Source organism: Aquarana catesbeiana, linkage group LG13, assembly GCF_042186555.1.
Source record: "Aquarana catesbeiana isolate 2022-GZ linkage group LG13, ASM4218655v1, whole genome shotgun sequence".
NCBI classification, from domain to species: Eukaryota; Metazoa; Chordata; class Amphibia; order Anura; family Ranidae; genus Aquarana; species Aquarana catesbeiana.
In genome coordinates, this window is record NC_133336.1 from 182,974,625 (window position 1) to 182,996,617 (window position 21,993).

Sequence of the window (21,993 nt, forward strand, 5' to 3'; positions counted from 1 at the left end):
AACTCCTCCTTAGCTGGGCTGACCCTGGGTATTAAAGGTGGCCTACCCCCTGCCAACCCAGATTAGGGATTGGTCAGGGCTCCTCAGAACACCCCAGGCAGCTCCACCTCCACTCTCCACCTTTCTTTCCAGAAAACACCAGAACATTCTGGAAAGAAGTGGGAGGTCCTGGTGAGGCTACCTGTGAGTCACCCATCACGACCCTGAGCCACTCATAGCCCAGATCAAAACAAACAGGCCTGGCTGCTAGCCAGGCCTGCCTAAATTGACCTACTCTACCAAAAACCTAGATACATCACTTCTAGTAACCTAGAGGGTGCTACACCTATACCAAGATGTGGCTGCAAGTCTGTCCATATCAATAGACAGTAGTGGCCAAAAATGATTGTGACAAGAATGAAAAATGCTGGGGTCAGAATGATAGTCTTTTCTATTTATTAACATTCAATTTGCAACAGTCATGAACTGAAAATTGTGTGTGATTGATGAAACAAAAACTAAAACTATGTCCCTTTTTCATACACAGGAAGACCTCAGCCAGGACAAGGCTCTGGAATGTGGCAGCCAGGAGGAGGCGGGGGTAAGTGTCAGCCAGGAGGTGGTAAGTGTCAGCCAGGAGGTGGCCAGGCCCAGTAGTCTCACCTAATCCCAGGTGCCTCCCCTCGGCCTTACAACAAAAAGGGCCAGGAGGGGGAGTAACGTGGAGGAGGCAGCACTGGGCCTCATTAAGGATGCTAATGCGGCCCTGAAAACACCCCCCGACCCTGAAGAGGCCTATGGCTGCTATGTAGCTGCAAAATTGCAGTAAATGGAGGTGGGCCAATGCCTCAACTGTGAGAAGATTATTTTTCAGGCCCTTCATAAGGGGTTGAGAGGCCAAATGACTGATAACATGCACTTATGTGCGCTCGCCCATCCTCCTCCTCCTCCTTCTCCTCCCGTCACAAGTCCACCTCCAGAGCCACAGCCTCCAAGGAAGGCTGCAGGGAAGCGTGGAGAGAAGGCTGCAGGGAAGACAAGAAAGTGATGGCCTGGGTTCAGTTTGGTCTGACAGAAGACGCAGGCTGTAGTAGTACCACAGCCTGGGGACATATATGTCATCTACTGCTGTTCATGATCTCTGGGAGTCCTGGACCAGATTGTGCTCCCTATTTTATGGACTTCTCAGGCTACCAATTTTTATTTAAAAAGATTTGATGTGTGCCCTGCGGTACAAAGGCTTCGCAAATTCAAGCAGTTTCTCCAGCGTTGCCTTCCTCTTTATTTTGTTATAAGCCAGAATAAATGGTGATTTTTTTATATGAAAATACTTGCCTATGTGTTTTTCTTCAAATAGGACAGTTTGTAGGCAGGTACATTTGTGAGTAGGCAGGTACATTTCAAAAATACAATGTCTAGTTAACAAGGGACACCAACCAACCTCCTTGAACTTTAAAAATACAATATAATAATGTTGTTGTGGAAACTTGACACACTAAAAAAAAATATATTGAATGGAAATACATCGCTGTCTAAATGGCCCTTCAAGAAGATGTAATAATTGAGGTCCTGCTTCTTCTAAAGGATACAATAATTAGGGTCCTGCTGCAGTTTATAATGTGAGATACACACAATAAGTAAATGTCAAAGAAAAGATAAAAACTGCGCTAAATGAGACCATATGGGTGATAATAATTCACTGCAAATGATGAAAAGTCCCTATCCTGTAAGGGACATATTTACTCCCTTAGCGATAGGAAAATTCTAATACCTGGAGAAAATCATTTTACATCGCAGTAATAAATCTGATACCTGGAGAAAATCAATTTGCATCGCAGTAATAAATCTGATACCTGGAGAAAATCAATTTACATCAAAGTAATACATGCAAAATGCATTGTGCAAATAATCGCATGATAAAGTCATAAAAAAGTCAATGAAGAATAATAGTGACTTCAAACTGGAAAAAACGTAGGAAAAAGTGATATGGAACAATGAAGATGTAATCAGTGGCTTCAAAGGTCACTGCAGACTTTTATATCCAAGAGCACACCAAAAAGTCTGCAGTGACTTATGGGCTTTCCTCCTTTCGCTCTCAGACACATGCTAAACCTTAGACGAACACAGGAACTGCTGGGAGCCACTGATTACATCTTCATTGTTCCAAAAATTTGACAAATATCAAACACGTCAAGTCTTATAATTGTTCGTGCCTGTGAAATTGTAAAAAAAAATATGGTACCCAAAATTGTCCATAGGTGATGCTTTAAAAGCCTTTATCAGTCTCAAGTTAACTGTGAATTATGGCCCTAGAATTATTGATCTCACTTTGATGTTTATGGCGATGCCTCAAATGTTTGCAGAAAGTCATGGTTACATACATGCTGCATGTGTGCACTGGGTGTGTAGGAGGGTGGCGGGGGTGCTTTTAAATTTTTTTAAATTATTTTCATTTATTTTATACGTTTTTAACACTTTATTTAACTTTATTGCTATTACAAAGGGATGACAAGCATGGCGACATGGGGAACTCTAAGTAGAAGCTGACCATGTTCCCTGTATGGACTACAGAAAGGCACTACATACAGACTCCCCCCTCCATCCACAATCCTTGGTGCTTAAACCATCAGGCTTGAGCACTGTCATATGAGTTATGTGCCTAATCATATGCCAGTACCAAAGTTCATAAGGTAACGAGAGACCTTTTTATTACCCTTGGTAACCACTGTATCTTCACAATGTAGTAACTCTTGTACCATTATCTTCATACACTAATGTGCTTAGTGACCCCAGCTGTAGACTATATGTGCTGGTTACTTGCATTACACCCCTTAAGTAACTTCAGACCAGGCGAAGACAATGTTTTAAAAGCTTTACTGAAGAATAAGTCAACACAACAGTCCAACATAAAGCACAGTCTTTTCCTAACATCCCTAGTCCCTAATTCAGGCTTGTGGCTGCACCAGCATACCTGCACAAGGAGTTAATTCTTGGCAGAGTTCATAATAGTAGTATCCAGAATTGGCATCTTTAGTCCAGACTACGAGTCCCTCCTTCAAACTGTGTCAGATTCTTGAGGGCAGTTGTGCATCACCTGTCATTCCAAACTTGGCATATTCGGCAGGCTAACAGGACAGAGTCTGGCAGCGGTACCAATGAGTTCTCATGTGCGTAAGAGTTCCTGATCCCCCATAGCTCTCAGCCCTCTGGGTATGGACCATTGTCACTTTTACAATACACAGAACCAGTTGGTCAAACCCAGGAAAGCCTGTCAAGAAAAGAACCAGGCAGCGCAATTAACTCTAACCTTCCCAACTGAGGCAGCACAAACCCTCCCTGCCTACAAGTCATGTTTTGAAACTGTACCTGCTGACTTTTAATAATAGGGCACTTACCTGTCCAGGGATCCAGCACTGTCCTCACCCGGCCAGTTTGTTCATCGGGTTTAAGTCCCTGGCACCAGCAGATTAACTGTGGTCAGCTGGCTGCTCACTGCACATGTGTGAGCTGTGCTGCGCTATCTGAATGGTCCCACAGCTTTATAAGACCTGTGACATGTCCTAGAAGGCTGCGGGGGAAGGAGGGGGTAGGGGAGTCAGACTTCTGCTTGAATTGCCATGGAGATCCGTCTGAAAGTGGGGTAGCAGGTACCTGTCAAAACCAGTACCTGTCAACCTGTCCTCTCCCCCCCCAAAAAAAGTGCCAAATGTGAAGGAGGAGGGGGATGAAAGGAGGAGGAAGAGCAGAACTTCCCCTTTTGGGTGAAGTTCCACTTTAAGAATAATGGATCCTTGGGCAATAGAGAAAGGAATCATTGAGTGCTGGCAACATGGCAATCATGGGCTATGCAGTTTTAAAATATGTATGCTTGAATATGACATAACTGGATTATGGGGGACTTATAAACCTATTTAGTTTCTGTGACCCTTAGTATTCTATTAATCTTTCAGAAATCCTGGCATCAGGCAAGCTCCAGTCCACCAACCCTGCATCTACAGTATGAGATTATCACAGCTTTATTGGCAATTGTTACCTTGCCAGTGTTTGTGTTTTGTCCATGGTCAGGAGTAGAGGGGAAAATCCCAACCAGGTGGTGACACCTGTTAGAGTGACAACTGTTAAATGTGGAGAAACCCTTTCCTCTTAGCACTTACTTCCTGTTGTGTCTTCAAGATGAAAAAATTACATATTAACATATTGCTGGTAAAACTTGTGAGGGACAAAAGCTTTTCTGTCACAAATACAGTTTCAGATGGTGATGTCTTTTGCTTCTTTGTGTGTAGGATAAGTCATTTATTTAAAAAAAAGCCACAACTCTGGGCTGCTAGCTTGAGCTACAGAAACTACAAACCTCAGAGCTCTAAACCAAAAAGTGTAAATTGTGTGAACTGTTTCTGGCAACATCAGCTACAGTAACATAACCACAAATAAATCAGGAGGAAGGCAGGAGGAAACCACATTTCTACTCTTCTCCTGTTATTGTGTCATCACACACCCAATGTTCTGAGACTTAAAAGACATGTTATAGCACAATGTATTCTTCCGTTAAGGAAGGAACTAATGAAAAAAGTATTTCCTGAAAGAGGTTCTCTGAACTGAAAAGGATACTTCCTCTAAGAAAGTGAATGACAAATACCAAAAGACCAACTGATCTGAATGCTATGTTATCCATAATCACAAGCATACTGTAGATACAATGGGTGAAAATATATAAACAACGCGATCATAGTTGCCAACAGTCCTGATTTTCCCGGGACAATCCCAATTTTGGGACCCTCGTCCCGATTGGAGGCTGTCCCGAATCGGGATTTTCCATAAGGAAAATCAGGAATGTTGTTTTCTTTTATTTTTGGAGCAGCTGGCTGCAGCAAAATGGCGGCCGGCGCCGCCGCTCGATCTTTCCCTTAGTGTCAGTGGAGAGAGGAAGGGGGCTCGATCCGTGCAGCCAATGAATCGGCTTCTTTAGCTGCACGGCCCCTCCCCTCTCCACTGAAGACACGGCGCTGCCGTGTCTTGCCGAAAAGTTCCCCAGCTCGGCTATTTCCGCTGGCTCGTACTGCACAAGCGCTGCGCCTGTGCAGTACAGGGGTTCCTTACTTGCCGAGGGGAACTTTCTCGGCAGAACACCGGCCGCTCCTGGACGAGGGGAGGGTCTGCACTGAGGGGGGGGCTGCATTGAGGGGGGCTGCACTAATTGAGGGGGGGTCTGCACTAATAGAGGGGGGGCTGCACTGAGGGGGGGCTGCACTAATTGAGGGGGGTCTGCACTAATAGAGGGGGGGCTGCACTGAGGGGGGTTCTGCACTAATAGAGGGGGGGCTGCACTGAGGGGGGGCTGCACTAATAGAGGGGGGGCTGCACTGAGGGGGGTCTTCACTAATAGAGGGGGGCTGCACTGAGGGGGGCTGCACTAATTGAGGGGGGTCTGCACTAATAGAGGGGGGCTGCACTGAGGGGGGTCTGCACTAATAGAGGGGGGCTGCACTGAGGGGGGTCTGCACTAATAGAGGGGGGGCTGCACTGAGAGGGGGTTTGCACTAATAGAGGGGGGGCTGCACTGAGGGGGGTTCTGCACTAATAGAGGGGGGGCTGCACTAATAGAGGGGGGGCTGCACTGAGGGGGGTCTTCACTAATAGAGGGGGGCTGCACTGAGGGGGGGCTGCACTAATTGAGGGGGGTCTGCACTAATAGAGGGGGTCTGCACTGAGGGGGGTCTGCACTAATAGAGGGGGGGCTGCACTGAGGGGGGTCTGCACTAATAGAGGGGGGGCTGCACTGAGGGGGGTCTGCACTAATAGAGGGGGGCTGCACTGAGGGGGGTCTGCACTAATAGAGGGGGGGCTGCACTGAGGGGGGTCTGCACTAATAGAGGGGGGCTGCACTGAGGGGGGGCTGCACTAATAGAGGGGGGGCTGCACTGAGGGGGGTCTGCACTAATAGAGGGGGGGCTGCACTGAGGGGGGTCTGCACTAATAGAGGGGGGGTCTGCACTAATAGAGGGGGGTCTGCACTAATAGAGTGGGGGTCTGCACTGATGGAGGGGGTCTGCACTGATGGAGGGGGTCTGCACTGAGGGGGTCTGCACTGATTGAGGGGGGTCTGCACTGAGGGGGTCTATACTGACTCTGCTGGGGGCACCTGATGCGAGGACAGACTCTGCCGGGGGGCACCTGATGCAAGTACAGACTCTGCTGGTGGCAGGCGACGTGCCTAGCGACACGCTCAGGGATCCCACTGATTTGGCATTATGGTGAGTTGAATGATTTAATTTTATATTACAATGTAATAATAGAAATAATGCGCTTACACAAAGAATATTGAACAATATTTCTGTTTCTATTTTCCTCCTTCCAGAAGTATCTTCCCTATTTTCCAAGACCTGTCCTGAGCTTTGAAGATTTGTCTCCTAACCAGTGCTGATTAATATTTAATATGGAGAAATACTTAAAGCATAAAGCGGTATTAAACCCAAAAGCAAAACATTTATTATATCACAGCTTAAAGTTTATCAGATGTGATGGCTGTATTCGTTTTCTTTTTTAGGCTTTCCATCTCTTGTTTTTATCTGTGTTCTGGCTTGAAAGTCTGTTGTTTTTCAAAAGAACAAGCTGTCCTTCAGAATGTATCAGTTACAGAGATGAGACAAACCATTTGAGACTAGCTTGGACCAATGTAATTTTGCATATCTCATACCCGATTGATCCCTGTGTAAGCTGTAAATCACTGTAGTAGTAGTCACAGCTACTACAGTGATAGCAGTAGTTTTCCAGGTTCAGTGGTGAGTGTCTGCCCTCCTGTATAATAACCAGACGGGGTCACCCGCTTGTCACTGCTACCATTCAGATAAAGCCTTGTGTTTTTTCAATGAACATGCAGGGTTCTCTGGCACCTCATCTAATCAGAAAACACCTTGTATTCACTGAAAACACTACACAGTGTTCTGTGAATAGCAGCAATGCTGAGCTAGCAACCTCCTATGGTTACTATGCAGGATGCATAGCTCCCAACTGTCCCTGATTTGGAGCAATGTCCCTCTGTCCCTCATTCCTCCTCATTTGTCCCTCATTTTGGTCTGATCCATATAGTAGTATATAAAATTCACTTTTTATCGATCAAAAAGTGTTTTCCAGCACTAAACCTTTCATCTGATTTCTAAATTGCTGCATTTGTAAATTCCAAAAGCCAATATAAAGAAATAGTAGTGGTAAAAAAAACACTTGTGGGTTTAATCAATCTTGTTTTTTTGTACAAAAGTTGGGAGGTAAATCAGCCACCCAGCACAGGAACCAGAAGACTTCTGTTATGACTGTAGCAGCCGCAACTAGACCAATATAACTATGGCAAAAAAAATCATTCCTAAACTTCAGCTTTAAATACTGTTTGTGCATTTTTTTTATTAGTGTATTGCCATTGTTATTTGTTGTATAGTTATGCTGTCTTTTGGTAACAATTCTCTTCTCAGGTCCCATTAAAGCGGAGTTCCACACAAAAATGGAACTTCCGCTTTTCGGAACCCTCCCCCCCTCCGGTGTCACATTTGGCACCTTTCAGGGGGGAGGGGGGTGCAGATACCTGTCTAAGACAGGTATTTGCACCCACTTCCGGCATAGATTCCCATGGGAGTCTATGCCTCTTCCCGTCCCGACCGCGCTGTCTGCTGGGAACACACAGCTCCCAGGAGAGAGCGGGGACCACTAGGGACGCGCAGCGCGACTCGCGCATGCGCAGTAGGGAACCGGGAAGTGAAGCCGCAACGCTTCACTTCCTGATTCCCTCACCTAGGATGGTGGCGGCAGCTGCCGAGAACCGAGCGGGTTCTCTGCGTCCCCTGCCGACATCGCTGGACCCCGGGACAGGTAAGTGGCAATGTATTAAAAGTCAGCAGCTGCAGTATTTGTAGCTGCTGGCTTTTAATTTTTTTTTTTTTTTGGCGGTGTGGGTGAACCCCCCCTTTAAGGTAACAATTTTCTTATTTTGGTCCTCAGACTTAGTTAGTTCCCTAAACCTTAAAGGAATGTTCACACCAGCCCCATTGGGTAGCATTACCCAATGCAGTCCTAATGCATAGACAAGGCAATTCGTTTTATGCCCCGTTACTTGAGTTCACACCAACCTACTGCATTGGTGTGCACTAAAAAAATGAAGACAAGTTGCATTTTTGCATAGCATGCTCCACATACAAGAGCTTTGGCCATACTTCTCCTATGGGTCATATGAGTCCACCTAGTTCTGCACTCCTGTGAACCAGATGCAGCCGACAGTGGGCTAAAGTCCGCTGTCAGCTGACATCACATAGCCGGTCCAGGCTCTGCAGGGATCCCGACAATAATGTAGCGATCCACCCAGATGCCTGACTGGCAGCTGGCTCAGCCTGGGGAGGAAGAAGTCCCTGAAATATCGATTCTGAATGTTTACAATTTTAAATGTAAGTTGCTGCTTTGAATAAAATATATTTTTTTATGGAATTGCTGCACTATGGAGATCTCCTTTATCTTGTATGACTCTTAAACGGAGGAGAGTGGAGGAGATTAAGGAGGATGTATATAGCACAGTGGGAGAACACTGTATATATTTATTCACCACCACTGCCTGGTCTGGTGCTCTAGGAGAAGCGTGGAGTGGAGAGTGCCATTAAGGATAATGTTTTAGAAGAGTCATTAGGTCTTTATTTGAGGTGAGAGGCAGGGGCACTCTTTTGGTGGATTGCGGACGGTGGAAGCAAGTGTGACTACATGTTATTAGATTTGATATCTTTCCTACACTTGATTGCTGCACTTCTATCCACTTATATTTAATACTTTTTTTGCATGTGCACTTTTTTGAATCTGAGAGTTGGAGATATATTTGCACTTGCACCTTTTTTTGTACTTTTATGAATTTTGGACTGTTTATTTCACTGCTTGGACTACATATATGAATAGATTTTTTTTTTTTATCACTGTTTTGAGTTAGCGCCACATTTTTTATAATCGGCTCAGCATCTCAACACACTGATGAGAGCCTGAGCCACCCACTCCCGACCCCTCCACAGTCCGGCACTCCAGTGAGCGCAAAGCAGTGAGCCGGTGGCTGACAGTCACCTCTCTGTCCTCATAGTGGACTTGAGAGCTGAGTAATCAGCGGTGTTTGACCGATTAGTTCTCAGCTTAATGGAGGTGGGATACAGCTGCAGCTCGGATAGATGCTGCAGCCATCTAAGTGAATTTTTGACTGGGGTATTATCCTAAAAATAATTAGGTAATAGATGCAATAAACAATGTGCAGCAAGAAAAATCAAACAATAGTGAATGTTCAGGGTGTCACTGGATAAGTGAAACTCTTGTTGACTAGAACGGTGTATCAAGTGAATTACATCAAAAATAATTTTTTGGGTACGAAAAGCCACGATCTGTTCACAAAAAATGACAAATAATAAATGGTGCAAAAAGTTCATAAATAGTCCAGTGCTCCACAATTCTATGTGTTTAGTGAAAAGATGATACTCCAACTTTTCCCACATGCAAATACAGCAAACTGTTTGTGGTGCAGCTGAAATGATCCACAAAGGAAAGCGTGTCACCGATGTGCTCTATTTGTGAAAATTGGCCGCTTACCAAATCAAATGACCCCACCAAGAGATCATATGCGTGTGAGTGGAAGCGCCGCTGAAGACAAGCGGTCAGCCAGCTCCAGGGAATGTATCCAGGCTTATGGTGCTCCTTAATCTCGTTAATCACATCATGTGGTTATAAAAGATAATGTAAAACGCTCATTGTGCATTAATGCTTATAAAGCTAGTTTATTAAATACAAATTGCACATACATCAAGGACAATGATTTTGAGCGATATGGGATAAAATCTTGCACGGCCGCCTGAAGTGCGGTCCACGCTAGTTGACGCCACTTTGCTAGCTCCAATCTAATGCGTTTCCTCCTTTTTTATTATTTTAGATTCCTGCACTTCTATTTTATTAGAGTATAAAGTGAAAAGAGTTAAAAAAAAAAATAAAGCAACTTATCGCAGTGTATGTACACAGGGCACACCAGCGGCCGTGCATGCATTATGAAAACCCTAATGTGCAACTGCCAGTGTCACAGAGCCCTAATTGAGACCTCTGCCAGGTTAGCCCCCCCATATCAAAATTTTTGAAAAAATCTTATGCAGTTTTTTAGATCTTTGTTAGATCAGGTTAGATCAACCGTTGTTTGCGTTAGATCTCACACAGAAGAAGCAATATTAACAGTTATTTGCTGGGGGAGCTAACCCATCATCAGCCCCCCCCTTATCAAAAAATAGACCAAAAAGTTAGCTATTTTTGAAGCAATTTGTTAGATCCGGTAAGATCAAGTGGTTTTAACATTAGATCTCACATCATTTCAGAGATATTCCACATCAAAATAGAGATATTAGGTGGTATATATGGACGGGTTAGCCCCCCTTATCAAATTTTCTGGCCAAAAATCATTCAGGCTAATAGATATTCATTAGATTTGGTAAGATCAAGTGGTTTTAACGTTAGATCTCACATAATTAGAGACTTATTAAGTGATTAATGAGGGGGGCTGCCCCCCCTTATCAAATTTTCTGGCCAAAAATCATTCAGGCTAATAGATATTCGTTAGATCCAGTAAGATCAATTGGTTTTAACGTTAGATCTCACATCATTTCAGAGATATTCTGGATCAAAATAGAGATATTAGGTGGTACATATGGACGGGTTAGCCCCCCCTTATCATATTTTCAGGCCAAACATCTTTCAGGCTAATAGATATTCATTAGATCCGGTAAGATCAAGTGGTTTTAATGTTAGAGATATTAGGTGGTAGTACATAAGAATGAGATTAGATCTCACATAATTAGAGACTTATTAAGTGATTAATGAGGGGGGCTGGCCCCCTCTTATCAAATTTTCTGGCCAAAAAATCACCCCAGCTAATTGATATTCATTGGATCCGATAAGATCAAGTGATTTTAATGTTTGATTATCCATAATTACAGGGATATTATGGATATTTTGGTAGCGATGTTCGTATATCCATACTAGCATTTTCATGTGTACCAGTGAGGAGTGCCATTGAGCATACTGAGGTATGCTGAAATTATGTAGGACATTAATCAACAGGTGTGTCCAAGCCCAGTGAAGCCTGAAGCACAGTGCCAGAAGCCAGAGGGAAACTTTGGAGGGCTCTGGTGAAGGAGCCAACCGGGTGCCTATCTACGGTAGCTGGCTCAAAACCAATGACACAAAGAGACAGCAGCGAAAGTCCAAAACCTTGCAGAGGACCCCCTGTTGTTGCCTCCAAGCAACCCAGTGTCCTGTTTCTTTTGACAAATGCTGCCTAGGGTCGGAGAGTTAATGCACACCAGACTCCCAGAACTTAACGCAGACTTAAGCCCAATCAGAACCTCGCGGAGAGAAGCGCAGATACAAACCACCGAACAGGCCAGGGCCACCACTTCCTCCATGCTCCCGGACAAGCTGGTGGGACCTTCTTCTGTTGTTCCCATCCAAGTAAAGGGAGTCTACACCAAGGCCCTTCTGGATACTGGAGCTTAAGTGACCCTTCTCTACAGAGACTTCTATGACAGGCACCTCAAGCACCTGCCTTTGCAGAAGCTGGAAGAGTTGCAGATATGGGGCATTGTGACTCAGAACTTCCCCTATGATGGCTATCTAACGGTCAAGCTGACCTTCGATCCCTCCATGGCTGGGAAAGCAGAGACTTTTGAAACTCAGGCAGTGGTCTGTCCTCGCCCACCAGGGGCCAGTAAGAGTTCTCTCATCATAGGGACCTATACTGATCTTGTCAGAAGGCTGTTGACACCTCTTGTTCTGGAAACGGGCACTTCAACTACAAGTTTTCACCCCATGCTGAGACAAGCCTACCAGCACCTGGTACAAAAACAGAAGGGAAAGATCTGGCGCTTGGACAAGTGTGAGAAGGTGTTACAGCCTGGTAAAGTGGCCTACTTACGAGCATCTGTCAAGCTAAATTGGAAGCAAGCAGGCCCCTTCATTGTCCTTCAATCAGACGGACAGAGAGAAGACATGGGAGTGGAGATAATTCCCGAGGTGGTTTCAACCAAAGGGTTGCAAAGAAGTCACGGGAAGATCTTGGTTAGTGTCCGCAACATAACAGCCTCGCCAGTAAAGATGCCGGCTCAGATGTTGCTGGGACAAGTGAATCTGGCCACCCCAGTCCCGCCGTCTGATTTGGTGGGGGGAGCAAAGGATGGGATCTCTGTGGAGGAGCTCTATCCGAAAAATACTCCCCTTTTGCCTGAATGGAAGGAAAGGGCCAAGACTCAGCTCCTGAGATGGCAGGCTGCATTCTCCAAGAGTGAATTTGATGTGGGGTGTACAAAAAGTGCCCAATATCAGATCCATCTCTTCGAGTGCATAAGCCGTTCAGGGAAAGAGTTTGATGGATTCCTTTAGGGGACTTGGAGGATCTGCATGAACAACTGGCAGAGTTGAAGAGGGCAGGTATCATCCGAGAGTCCCAGAGTCTATACGCTTCCCCAATAGTGGTGGTACGGAAGAAGAGTGGGTCACTGAGGCTGGGTATTGACTACCGGACGCTGAACTGAAGGACCATTCCCGACCAATATAACACCCCACAGATATAAGATGCCTTGCAGAGCCTGTCAGGAGCGAAGTGGTTCAGCATGCTGGATTTGAAGAGTGGGTATTACCAAATCCCCATGCACCCTGAAGACCATTTTCATTACCCCGCAGGGGATGTTTGGATTTGACCGTATGCATCAAGGCCTGTCTGGTGCCCCAGCCACCTTCCAAAGGCTAATGGAGAAGACCGTGGGTGACATGAAACTGATCGAGGTGTTGGTGTACTTAGACGACATCATCGTTTTCAGCAAGACTCTGGAAGAGCATGAAGAGTTTCTGCAGAAGGTCCTTAAGAGACTCCATGGTGAGGGGGTTGAAGCTGTCTCTGGAAAAGTGCCAGTTTTATCAACCCTCGGTCAACTACCTTGGTCACATTGTGTCTGCTGATGAAGTGGCCACTGACCTCCTCGCCGAGGCCTACCAACGTGACTGAGCTTAGGTCATTTCTGGGATTCTGCTCTTATTACAGAAGATTTGTCAAGGGATTCGCTAAGACGCTGACCCTGATCTGGCGAAGCCTGTTAGACCAGCTGGAGGGCCCTGAAAACCCAGAGAGTTCATTCAGGAACAATTGACTCTGAAGTGTGAAGAGGTTTTAGGCAGCTGAAGTGAAGCCTAACAACCGCTCCAGTCGTGGCCTATGAAGATCCAACCAAGCCATACGAGCTACACTTTGACGCCAGTCGAGATGGGTTAGGTGGGGTGCTATATCAAGAGCATGACTGCCATCTACGGCCTGTTGCCTACGTGAGTCGGAACTTGGCCCCCGCCGAGAAGAACTATCCCATGCACAAACTTGAGTTCCTGGCCTTGAAGTGGGTGGATAAGCTGAGGGATTAACTGTATGGAGCGGAGTTCGTGATCAAGACCGACAAAAATGCTCTCACCTACATCCTCACTTCCACCAAGTTGGACGCCACAGGTCACAGATGGTTGGCTGCTCTATCGGGGTTTATTTTAAGCCTGATGTATCGACTGGGGTCAGGAAACAAGACGCTGATGCTTTGTCAAGAAGGCCCCATTGTTCCAGAGACCCTCCAGAAGAATAGGCCCAACTGACACCTGAAGGGTACAAGCCTTATGTCAAGGAGCAGAACATCAACCTGGAGTAGGATCCAGGACAGAAGAGGTTGGAGTGTCAGCCGTTGGTGTCCCCAGATGTTATTGCAATGTCGCCCAAGTCGGGGATGAAGGTCTGCCCAAGCTGTCAAAGACCGGCGGAGGGACCAGTTGGAGGACCCTCCCTGTAACTTGGCATTGAAGGCCTTGGAGAGCCAATGCCCTGACTTGCTCCTCACTGACTCCCCGAAGGAAACCCATCTGCTGCACCGAGAGTGGGATCGGTTTCAGGTGCACAGAGGGTTGGTCTATCTAAGGGGCCCCTCTGACGATTCTGAAGAAAAATGGCAGCTATTCCTACCTTAAAAACATACGGAGACAGTATTCACTGCCCTACTGTCAGGAACCATGAATCAGACCGAGACAGAAGTATAGTTAAATCACACTTGTTTATTAATAATAATAATAATAATAATAATAATAATAATAAGGTAAACAGAGTAAGCAAAGTCAAAACAAGCCAGAGTTCAGTAACTGGATCGGGTAGTCAGCCAAGCAAATGTCAGAGAGCCAGAGATAAACGTAGTAGTACAGGAAGCAGGATCAGGAGCCAGAAGGAACTTCAGCCTAGCAAGTCTTCAACAGGAACGCAGGAGAAAGACTCTGTGATGTTGACAAAGGTGAAGGCAGAGATCAAGTGAGCTGGACGACTTGCTGGGTAACTGTGGAGAGAAATGGGAGCTGGCAATTAGCTGACAGCTGAGCGGCCAGCTCAGAGAAGGAAGGGCTGAGCCCAGCCCTGACACCTACATGACAACCATGGCCACCTAGGGCCCAAGAGGACTTTTCTCCTGGTGAGGGATCGGTTTTACTGGCCCTGCATGCAGGCTGCAGTTGAAGACTATTGCCACTCCTGCATCAGAGGTATCCAAAGGAAGACTTTGCCTCATGAGCTGCCCCAATGGACCATCTTCAGAGTCAAGGACCCATGAAGCTGGTGTGCATTGACATTCTGTGCTTGGAGCCTGATCTGAGTGGGCAGGGAAATATCCTGGTAGTGACTGACCATTTCACTCAGTATGCCCAGGCGTTTTCCACGAGGGACCAACAAGCATCCATGGTGGCCAAGATCTTCGCGGAGAAATTCTTTGTGCACTATGGTCTGTCCCAACACATCCACTCTGATCAAGGGAGAGATTTCAAGAGTAGTCTCATCAAGAGACTTTCAGACCTGTTGGGCATCAGGAAGTCCGAAACCACCCCGTATCTTCTTTAAGGAGATCCTCAATCAGAGAGATTCAACTGAACCCTCCTGGATATACTTGGAACTCTAAGTTAAGAACAAAAGCAGCACTGGAGCAAGCATATAGTGGCTATTGTGCATGCTTATAACAGCACCGCCAATGATGCCACAGGTTACTCTTCCTATAGTTTGATGTTCGGACCATAGGCCCGGCTGCCAGTAGACTTGGCCTTCGGGACATCCCTCGACCATACCTTAGCAACTTTCCACAGAGGGTATGTGGATTGGCTGCAGAGACGTCTGAAAACCACCTTTGATAAGGCTCAAGCTGCCTCATATGCCTGAGGACAGAGAAACAAAATAAACTTTGACCTTAGGGTACGAGTGCAGGACCTACAGCCAGATGACAAGGTACTGCTGAGAAACCTGGGTGTCCCTGGAAAGCACAAGTTGGCTAACTGCTGAAAGTCACAGCCCTATGTCGTTTGCAAGCATCTGCCCAGACACCCAGTATATCAAATCCGGCCAGAGGGAAGCACAGGCCTGCTGAAGACTTAGCATCACAATCATCTGTTGCCTCTGTCAGAAGCAGTTCATGTGCCACCACAGCCAGATTTACAGTCCACACCCATGGCCTCTCAAAGATCCCGGCCAGTGACTAGATCTCACTCTGTACCACTCTGTACCACTCTCACTCTGCCAAAGATGAAAACAGCGAGGATGAAGAGAAGATTGTCTGTGGCCATCTCAAATGCCAGGGCCTGCCACCCACCCCCACCCTCTTTCTTCTCCTCCCAAGGTGACTGAGGTGACTCTCAGGCCAGAGGCTCCTTAGTTTGTACCTCAAAGTCCACCTTTTGAAGAGTTGGAAGACCCTCAATCTTCCCTGCTGACAAGAGACCCCTAAGACTTTCCATCCTTCATTGAGGAAGCTGAAGCTGATATTCAGGAAGAAGAAGAGACCAGTGTGCCTGTAACCCCAGAACCTAAAGAACAGCGAGAGCGAAGGGTTATTCACCCGCCCAAAAGACTAACATATGATACTTTGGGTGAAAGCTCTGAGGAGGTCGTTCTCATTGCAAAAAGGACTCTTGAAGAAACTGACCCTTCCACCACAGATTTGGTGGTGGACAATCCCAACTCACTGTCAGGGCTGGGCTCAGCCCTTCCTTCTCTGAGCTGGCCACTCAGCTGTGGGATAATTGCCAGCTCCTATCTCTCCACAGTTACTCAGCTGTTGATGATATCCTGCTCGTCAGTCCTGCCTACTTAAGCTGTCCAGTCCAGAGGATCTCTGCCTTCGCCTTGGTCAACATCACAGAAACAATCTCCTGCGATCCTGTTCAAGACTTGCTTTGCTGACATCCCTTCTGGCTCCAGATCCTGCTTGCTGTTCCACTACATTGATCCCTGACTTCTGGCTTGGCTGACTATCCGTTCCGGTTACTGAACTTTGGCTATGTTTTGACTACGTTTGTTCTTTTTACTTTTATTATTAAACAAGTGTGATTTAACTGTACTTCTGTCTCGGCCTGATTTCTTGGTTTCTGACACTCAGCCCCTGGCACATCTAGCTGGGCTATTCCAGTTAACCTCCCCTCCTATGCTAATTGGTGGGATGTTCCTCTGCCAGGGTTTTATACAGATGTAAATTGTATGGTTTCCTGTGCACACTAACCTGTTTTTTTTCCGTGTGTATATCAAAAGCATGTAACAAGTCATAGACTCTTTACCTCCTTTGGCGGACCAAAGGTTCTTTGGTGGGGGGAGTGTGTAGCGGGGGCTACTCTATCACCCATGGTCCCGCACCTCCCGCCATTCCTGCCAGCGACCGCCAGACTGAATAGACACTGACACAGGCACTCACTGAGGGAGAGCACGCCTGTCAGTCCCTGTGGGGGATTTCTCCCCCTCCCTCTCCTCTTACTGTGTCCCTATTGGCAGGGAGAGGGAGCCAATCAAGCAGCAGCAGAGGACCACGGCCCACAATACAGCCCCATTGATTTCTACAGGGGGTGGAACTACCAAGCCCAGCCTGCTTTGCAAGAAGGGGGGCTAGCTAAAGACTTAAGCTTGTTGGTCTGAGGAGAGATCACCATGAGGCAGGGAGGTGAACGGAGGAGAGACTACAGGCACCCGCTGAAGAACCATGCAAAGAAGGTTCCAGAGACCATCCAGAGACGTTTGAAGTTTGATAAGGGGGGGCTAACCCGTCCATATGTACCACCTAATATCTCTATTTTAAAGTGGAATATCTCTGAAATTATGTGAGATCTAACGTTAAAACCACTTGATCTTACCGGATCTAACGAATATCTATTAGCCTGAATGATTTTTGGCCAGAAAATTAATCACTTAATAAGTCTCTAATTATGTGAGATCTAACATTAAAACCACTTGATCTTACCGGATCTAATGAATATTTATTAGCCTGAATGATTTTTGGCCCGAAAATTTGATAAGGGGGGGCCAGCCCGTCCATATGTACCACCTAATATCTCTATTTTGATGTGGAATATCTCTGAAATGATGTGAGATCTAATGTTAAAACCACTTGATCTTACCGCATCTAATGAATATCTATTAGCCTGAATGATTTTTGGCCAGAAAATTTGATAAGGGGGGCCAGCCCGTCCATATGTACCACCTAATATCTCTATTTTGATATGGAATATCTCTGAAATGATGTGAGATCTAACGTTAAAACCACTTGATCTTACCGGATATAACGAATATCTATTAGCCTGAATGATTTTTGGCCTGAAAATTTGATAAGGGGGGCCAGCCCCTCCATATGTACCACCTAATATCTCTATTTTGATGTGGAATATCTCTGAAATGATGTGAGATCTAACGTTAAAACCACTTGATCTTACCGGATCTAATGAATATCTATTAGCTTGAATGATTTTTGGCCAGAAAATTTGATAAGGGGGGGCTAGCCCCCCCTTCATTAATCACTTAATAAGTCTCTAATTATGTGAGATCTAACGTTAAAACCACTTGATCTTACCGGATCTAATGAATATCTATTAGCCTGAATGATTTTTGACCAGAAAATTTGATAAGGGGGGGCCAGCACGTCCATATGTACCACCTAATATCTCTATTTTGATGTCGAATATCTCTGAAATGATGTGAGATCTAACGTTAAAACCACTTGATCTTACCGGATCTAACGAATATCTATTAGCCTGAATGATTTTTGGCCAGAAAATTTGATAAGGGGAGGGCCAGCCCGTCAATATGTACCACCTAATATCTCTATTTTGATGTGGAATATCTCTGAAATGATGTGAGATCTAATGTTAAAAACACTTGATCTTACCGGATCTAACGAATATCTATTAGCCTTAATGATTTTTGGCCAGAAAATTTGATAAGGGGGGGCTAACCCGTCCATATGTACCACCTAATATCTCTATTTTGATGTGGAATATCTCTGAAATTATGTGAGATCTAACGTTAAAAACACTTGATCTTACAGGATCTAACGAATATCTATTAGCCTGAATGATTTTTGGCCAGAAAATTTGATAAGGGGGTGCCAGCCCCCCTCATTAATCACTTAATAAGTCTCTAATTATGTGAGATCTAACGTTAAAACCACTTGATCTTACCGGATCTAACGAATATCTATTAGCCTGAATGATTTTTGGCCAGAAAATTTGATAAGGGGGGGCCAGCCCGTCCATATGTACCACCTAATAGCTCTATTTTGATGTGGAATATCTCTGAAATGATGTGAGATCTAATGTTAAAAACACTTGATCTTACCGGATCTAACGAATATCTATTAGCCTGAATGATTTTTGGCCAGAAAATTTGATAAGGGGGGCCAGCCCCCCCTCATTAATCACTTAATAAGTCTCTAATTATGTGAGATCTAACGTTAAAACCACTTGATCTTACCGGATCTAACAAATTGCTTCCAAAATAGCTAACTTTTTGGTCTATTTTTTGATAAGGGGGGGCTGATGACGGGTTAGCCCCCCCAGCAAATAACTGTTAATATTGCTTCTTCTGTGTGAGATCTAACGCAAACAACGGTTGATCTAACCTGATCTAACAAAGATCTAACAAACTGCATAAGATTTTTTCAAAAATTTTGATATGGGGGGCTAACCCGGCAGAGGTCTAATTGAGAGATGTTGATACAATCACCTTCCTGTTAAAAAGGATTCCAGGAAGTAACAGCAGAGGGTGATTTCCTTCTCTTCTCTTGTAAAATGTGCAGACTGCAGAGCTGTTACTCCATTACAGAAGAGGAAAGGATCTATTTGTGTCTATTTGTGTTATGTGCCATCTCACAATCTGAGTCACCCCAACCTACAACAGCTCTTGCTCTTAGCATGAAGAATGGAGTTAGATTGTGTGGTTATTAATGTCATCACCCTACTCTGAAAAGGCCTGATTTTAGAGAAAATAGAGCAGTAAAACATGGAGCTTTGCTACAGCAAGCAACAAGAGACCTTGTCATTATTCCATATTGAACCTATCAACAAAAAAAGAATCGGCTTCATAGAACTTTGTAGTGTCTGTTTGTTTCACAAAGAAGTGATCTTATCTTACAAATGACAAATTTGCTTTCAACCTGAATGAAACCCTGAAAAAAAAAGCCGATCGTTCGGTAGGATTTTTATGACAGAAGAGACCCTATTGGTCTCTTCTGTCATAAATGCTTCTTCCTGTCTATCAACATTATTGTACATTGTGCTATGCATGTGCAGATCAGCATATAATTACAGCATGACTTTGTGCAGGGATGATGTCACTTCTGTGTGCATTAACGGGAATGACGTCATCATAACCTGGCCAGTCAGTTGATCTAATGCCCCGTACACACGATCGGACATTCGGACAATAAAATCCATGGATTTTTTCCGACGGATGTTGGCTCAAACTTGTCTTGTATACACACGGTCACACAAATCTTGTTGGAAATTCCGCACGTCCAGAACGCGGTGACGTACAACACGTACAACACGTACAACGAGCCGAGAAAAATAAAGTTCAATAGGCAGTTCTATGCTCTTCTGCTTGATTCTGAGCATGCATGGAACTTTGTGCGTCGGAATTGTGTACACATGATCAGAATTTACGTAACGGATTTTGTTGACGGAAAATTTGAGATCCAGATCTCAAATTTTGTGTGACGGAAATTCCGATTAAAAATGTCAGATGGAGCCTACACACGGTCAGAATTTCCGACAACAAGCTCCCATCGAACATTTTCCGTCGGAAAAACCTACCGTGTGTACGAGGCATAAGAGTCCAACCCGGAAGGAAAACCAGAAGAAGATGGAAGCACCAGTGACAGCTGACATCGCTGGAGGGGATCATTTGACAGGTAAAGCAGTGCATGTCAGTGCATTATGGCATAAAGTTCCCAGGGGCCACTTAAATCTTTCTTTTCAGGATTTAATTCTGCTTTAATCCCAGGTTCACACCTAAGCGTTTTTTTAGTGTGTTTTGCAGTTTGCAGAAACACACTACAGTACCTTTAACATGTTTACGTTTGGTACACGTTCACATCTATGCGTTTTTCAGCCAGTGCGTTTTTGGAAAGGGTCAGGGAAATTTTTTTTCCCGCTGCAGATTGCTTTTTGCATGTAATAGACTTCAATGGACCTGCACCAAAGTGTTGCGTTTATTGATACGCTTTTACATGCGTTTATAGTTTTTTTTTTTACATAACAAACTGTAAATAGAAGGTTGTTAACCAGTTGCCGACCAGCTGCCGCAGTCGCAAAACGACGTACTGGTACGTCGGTTGTTACACTGGCTTTTGCCCGCGGGTCCGGCGGACTCAAAATACCCCTACTCATTAACCAAAAAAAAAGGTGTTGTGTAAAAAATGTCAGTAGGCAATTTTTGACAAGTCCTTTATTTAAAAAATAAAAATAAAAAAACAGTGTCCCCCGATGTAGATCCATTGTCAATCACGATGCCCACCGCCAACGCCGACCCGAAAATAGAAAAAAAACGGTTCACTCCTGCCATCTGCCCGCTCCGCTGTCTGATAGTTCTTAAATACCTAAGAGACAGGGTCACCCGTTGACATCACCAGGTGGCCCTGCCCCCTTGTGACATTGTCGGGCCAGCAAGCCCTAGGCTGACGACTTCACATGAGGGCTGGCCACCTGGTTACATCACTGGGTGGCTCCACCCAATGTTTATTTAAGAACTGTCAGACGACGGAGCAGGCAGACTGTGGGAGCCTGCTGAGAGCCATGTGGCCTAGTTTGGTTTGGGGGGGTGGGGGGTGGTGCTCGCTCATCCCCTTCCTCTCTTGACCTGCTGGGCTGCATGCTCGGATAAGGGTCTGGTATGGATTTTGGCATGCCATTTAAAAAAAAAAATTTGGCCTGGAGTTTCCCTCGTAATCCATACCAGACCCGAAGGGCCTGGTATAGATTGTGGAGGATCCCACCCTGTTTTTTCCCCAATTTTTTTTATTGTCGAAAGTTATTTTTTTTCACATTCAGCTGTCAGCGGGGAACCTGGGGAGTGGCTTCCTGGCCCTCTCCTTAACAACCAGCTATTCACAGTTTGTTAAAGAGAAAAAAAATGCAAAACACATGAAAACTGCATGCATAAATGCATCAAAAACATGGGTTCAAAAACACAAAATGCGCTGGAAAAATGCATCAACCGCAGCCGCATACATGTGACTTTAGGGTTATAAGACAAAAAATGACAAGGTATGTAATAATCTGATTGAACAATCATGTTTACAGTTACCTATGACTAAAGGACTATCTGGAAGGATATCATTTATTGGACTTCTTTCGTAAGCCTTTGCACTACGTAATTGTTGGTGATTGTTAGGCTCCAAGCACACAGGTGTCAAAATACATGTGTTCAGAATTGTGTCTAGAGCCTATTTCTAGATGCATCTGGAATAATATAATGCTTTGCAATTACTGAATTAGTACCTAGATGTTCTGCAGCATCTAGCTGATTTCAGTCTAGTACCATTTACACAAACAAGACATTTCAGCATTGTGGGATTGTTTGCCTGGTTTAATGCAGCTACATGCATGTAAACACAAGTACAACTGTATATCTAAAGAAAAAGAATAAGCTATTGAGCTGACTGG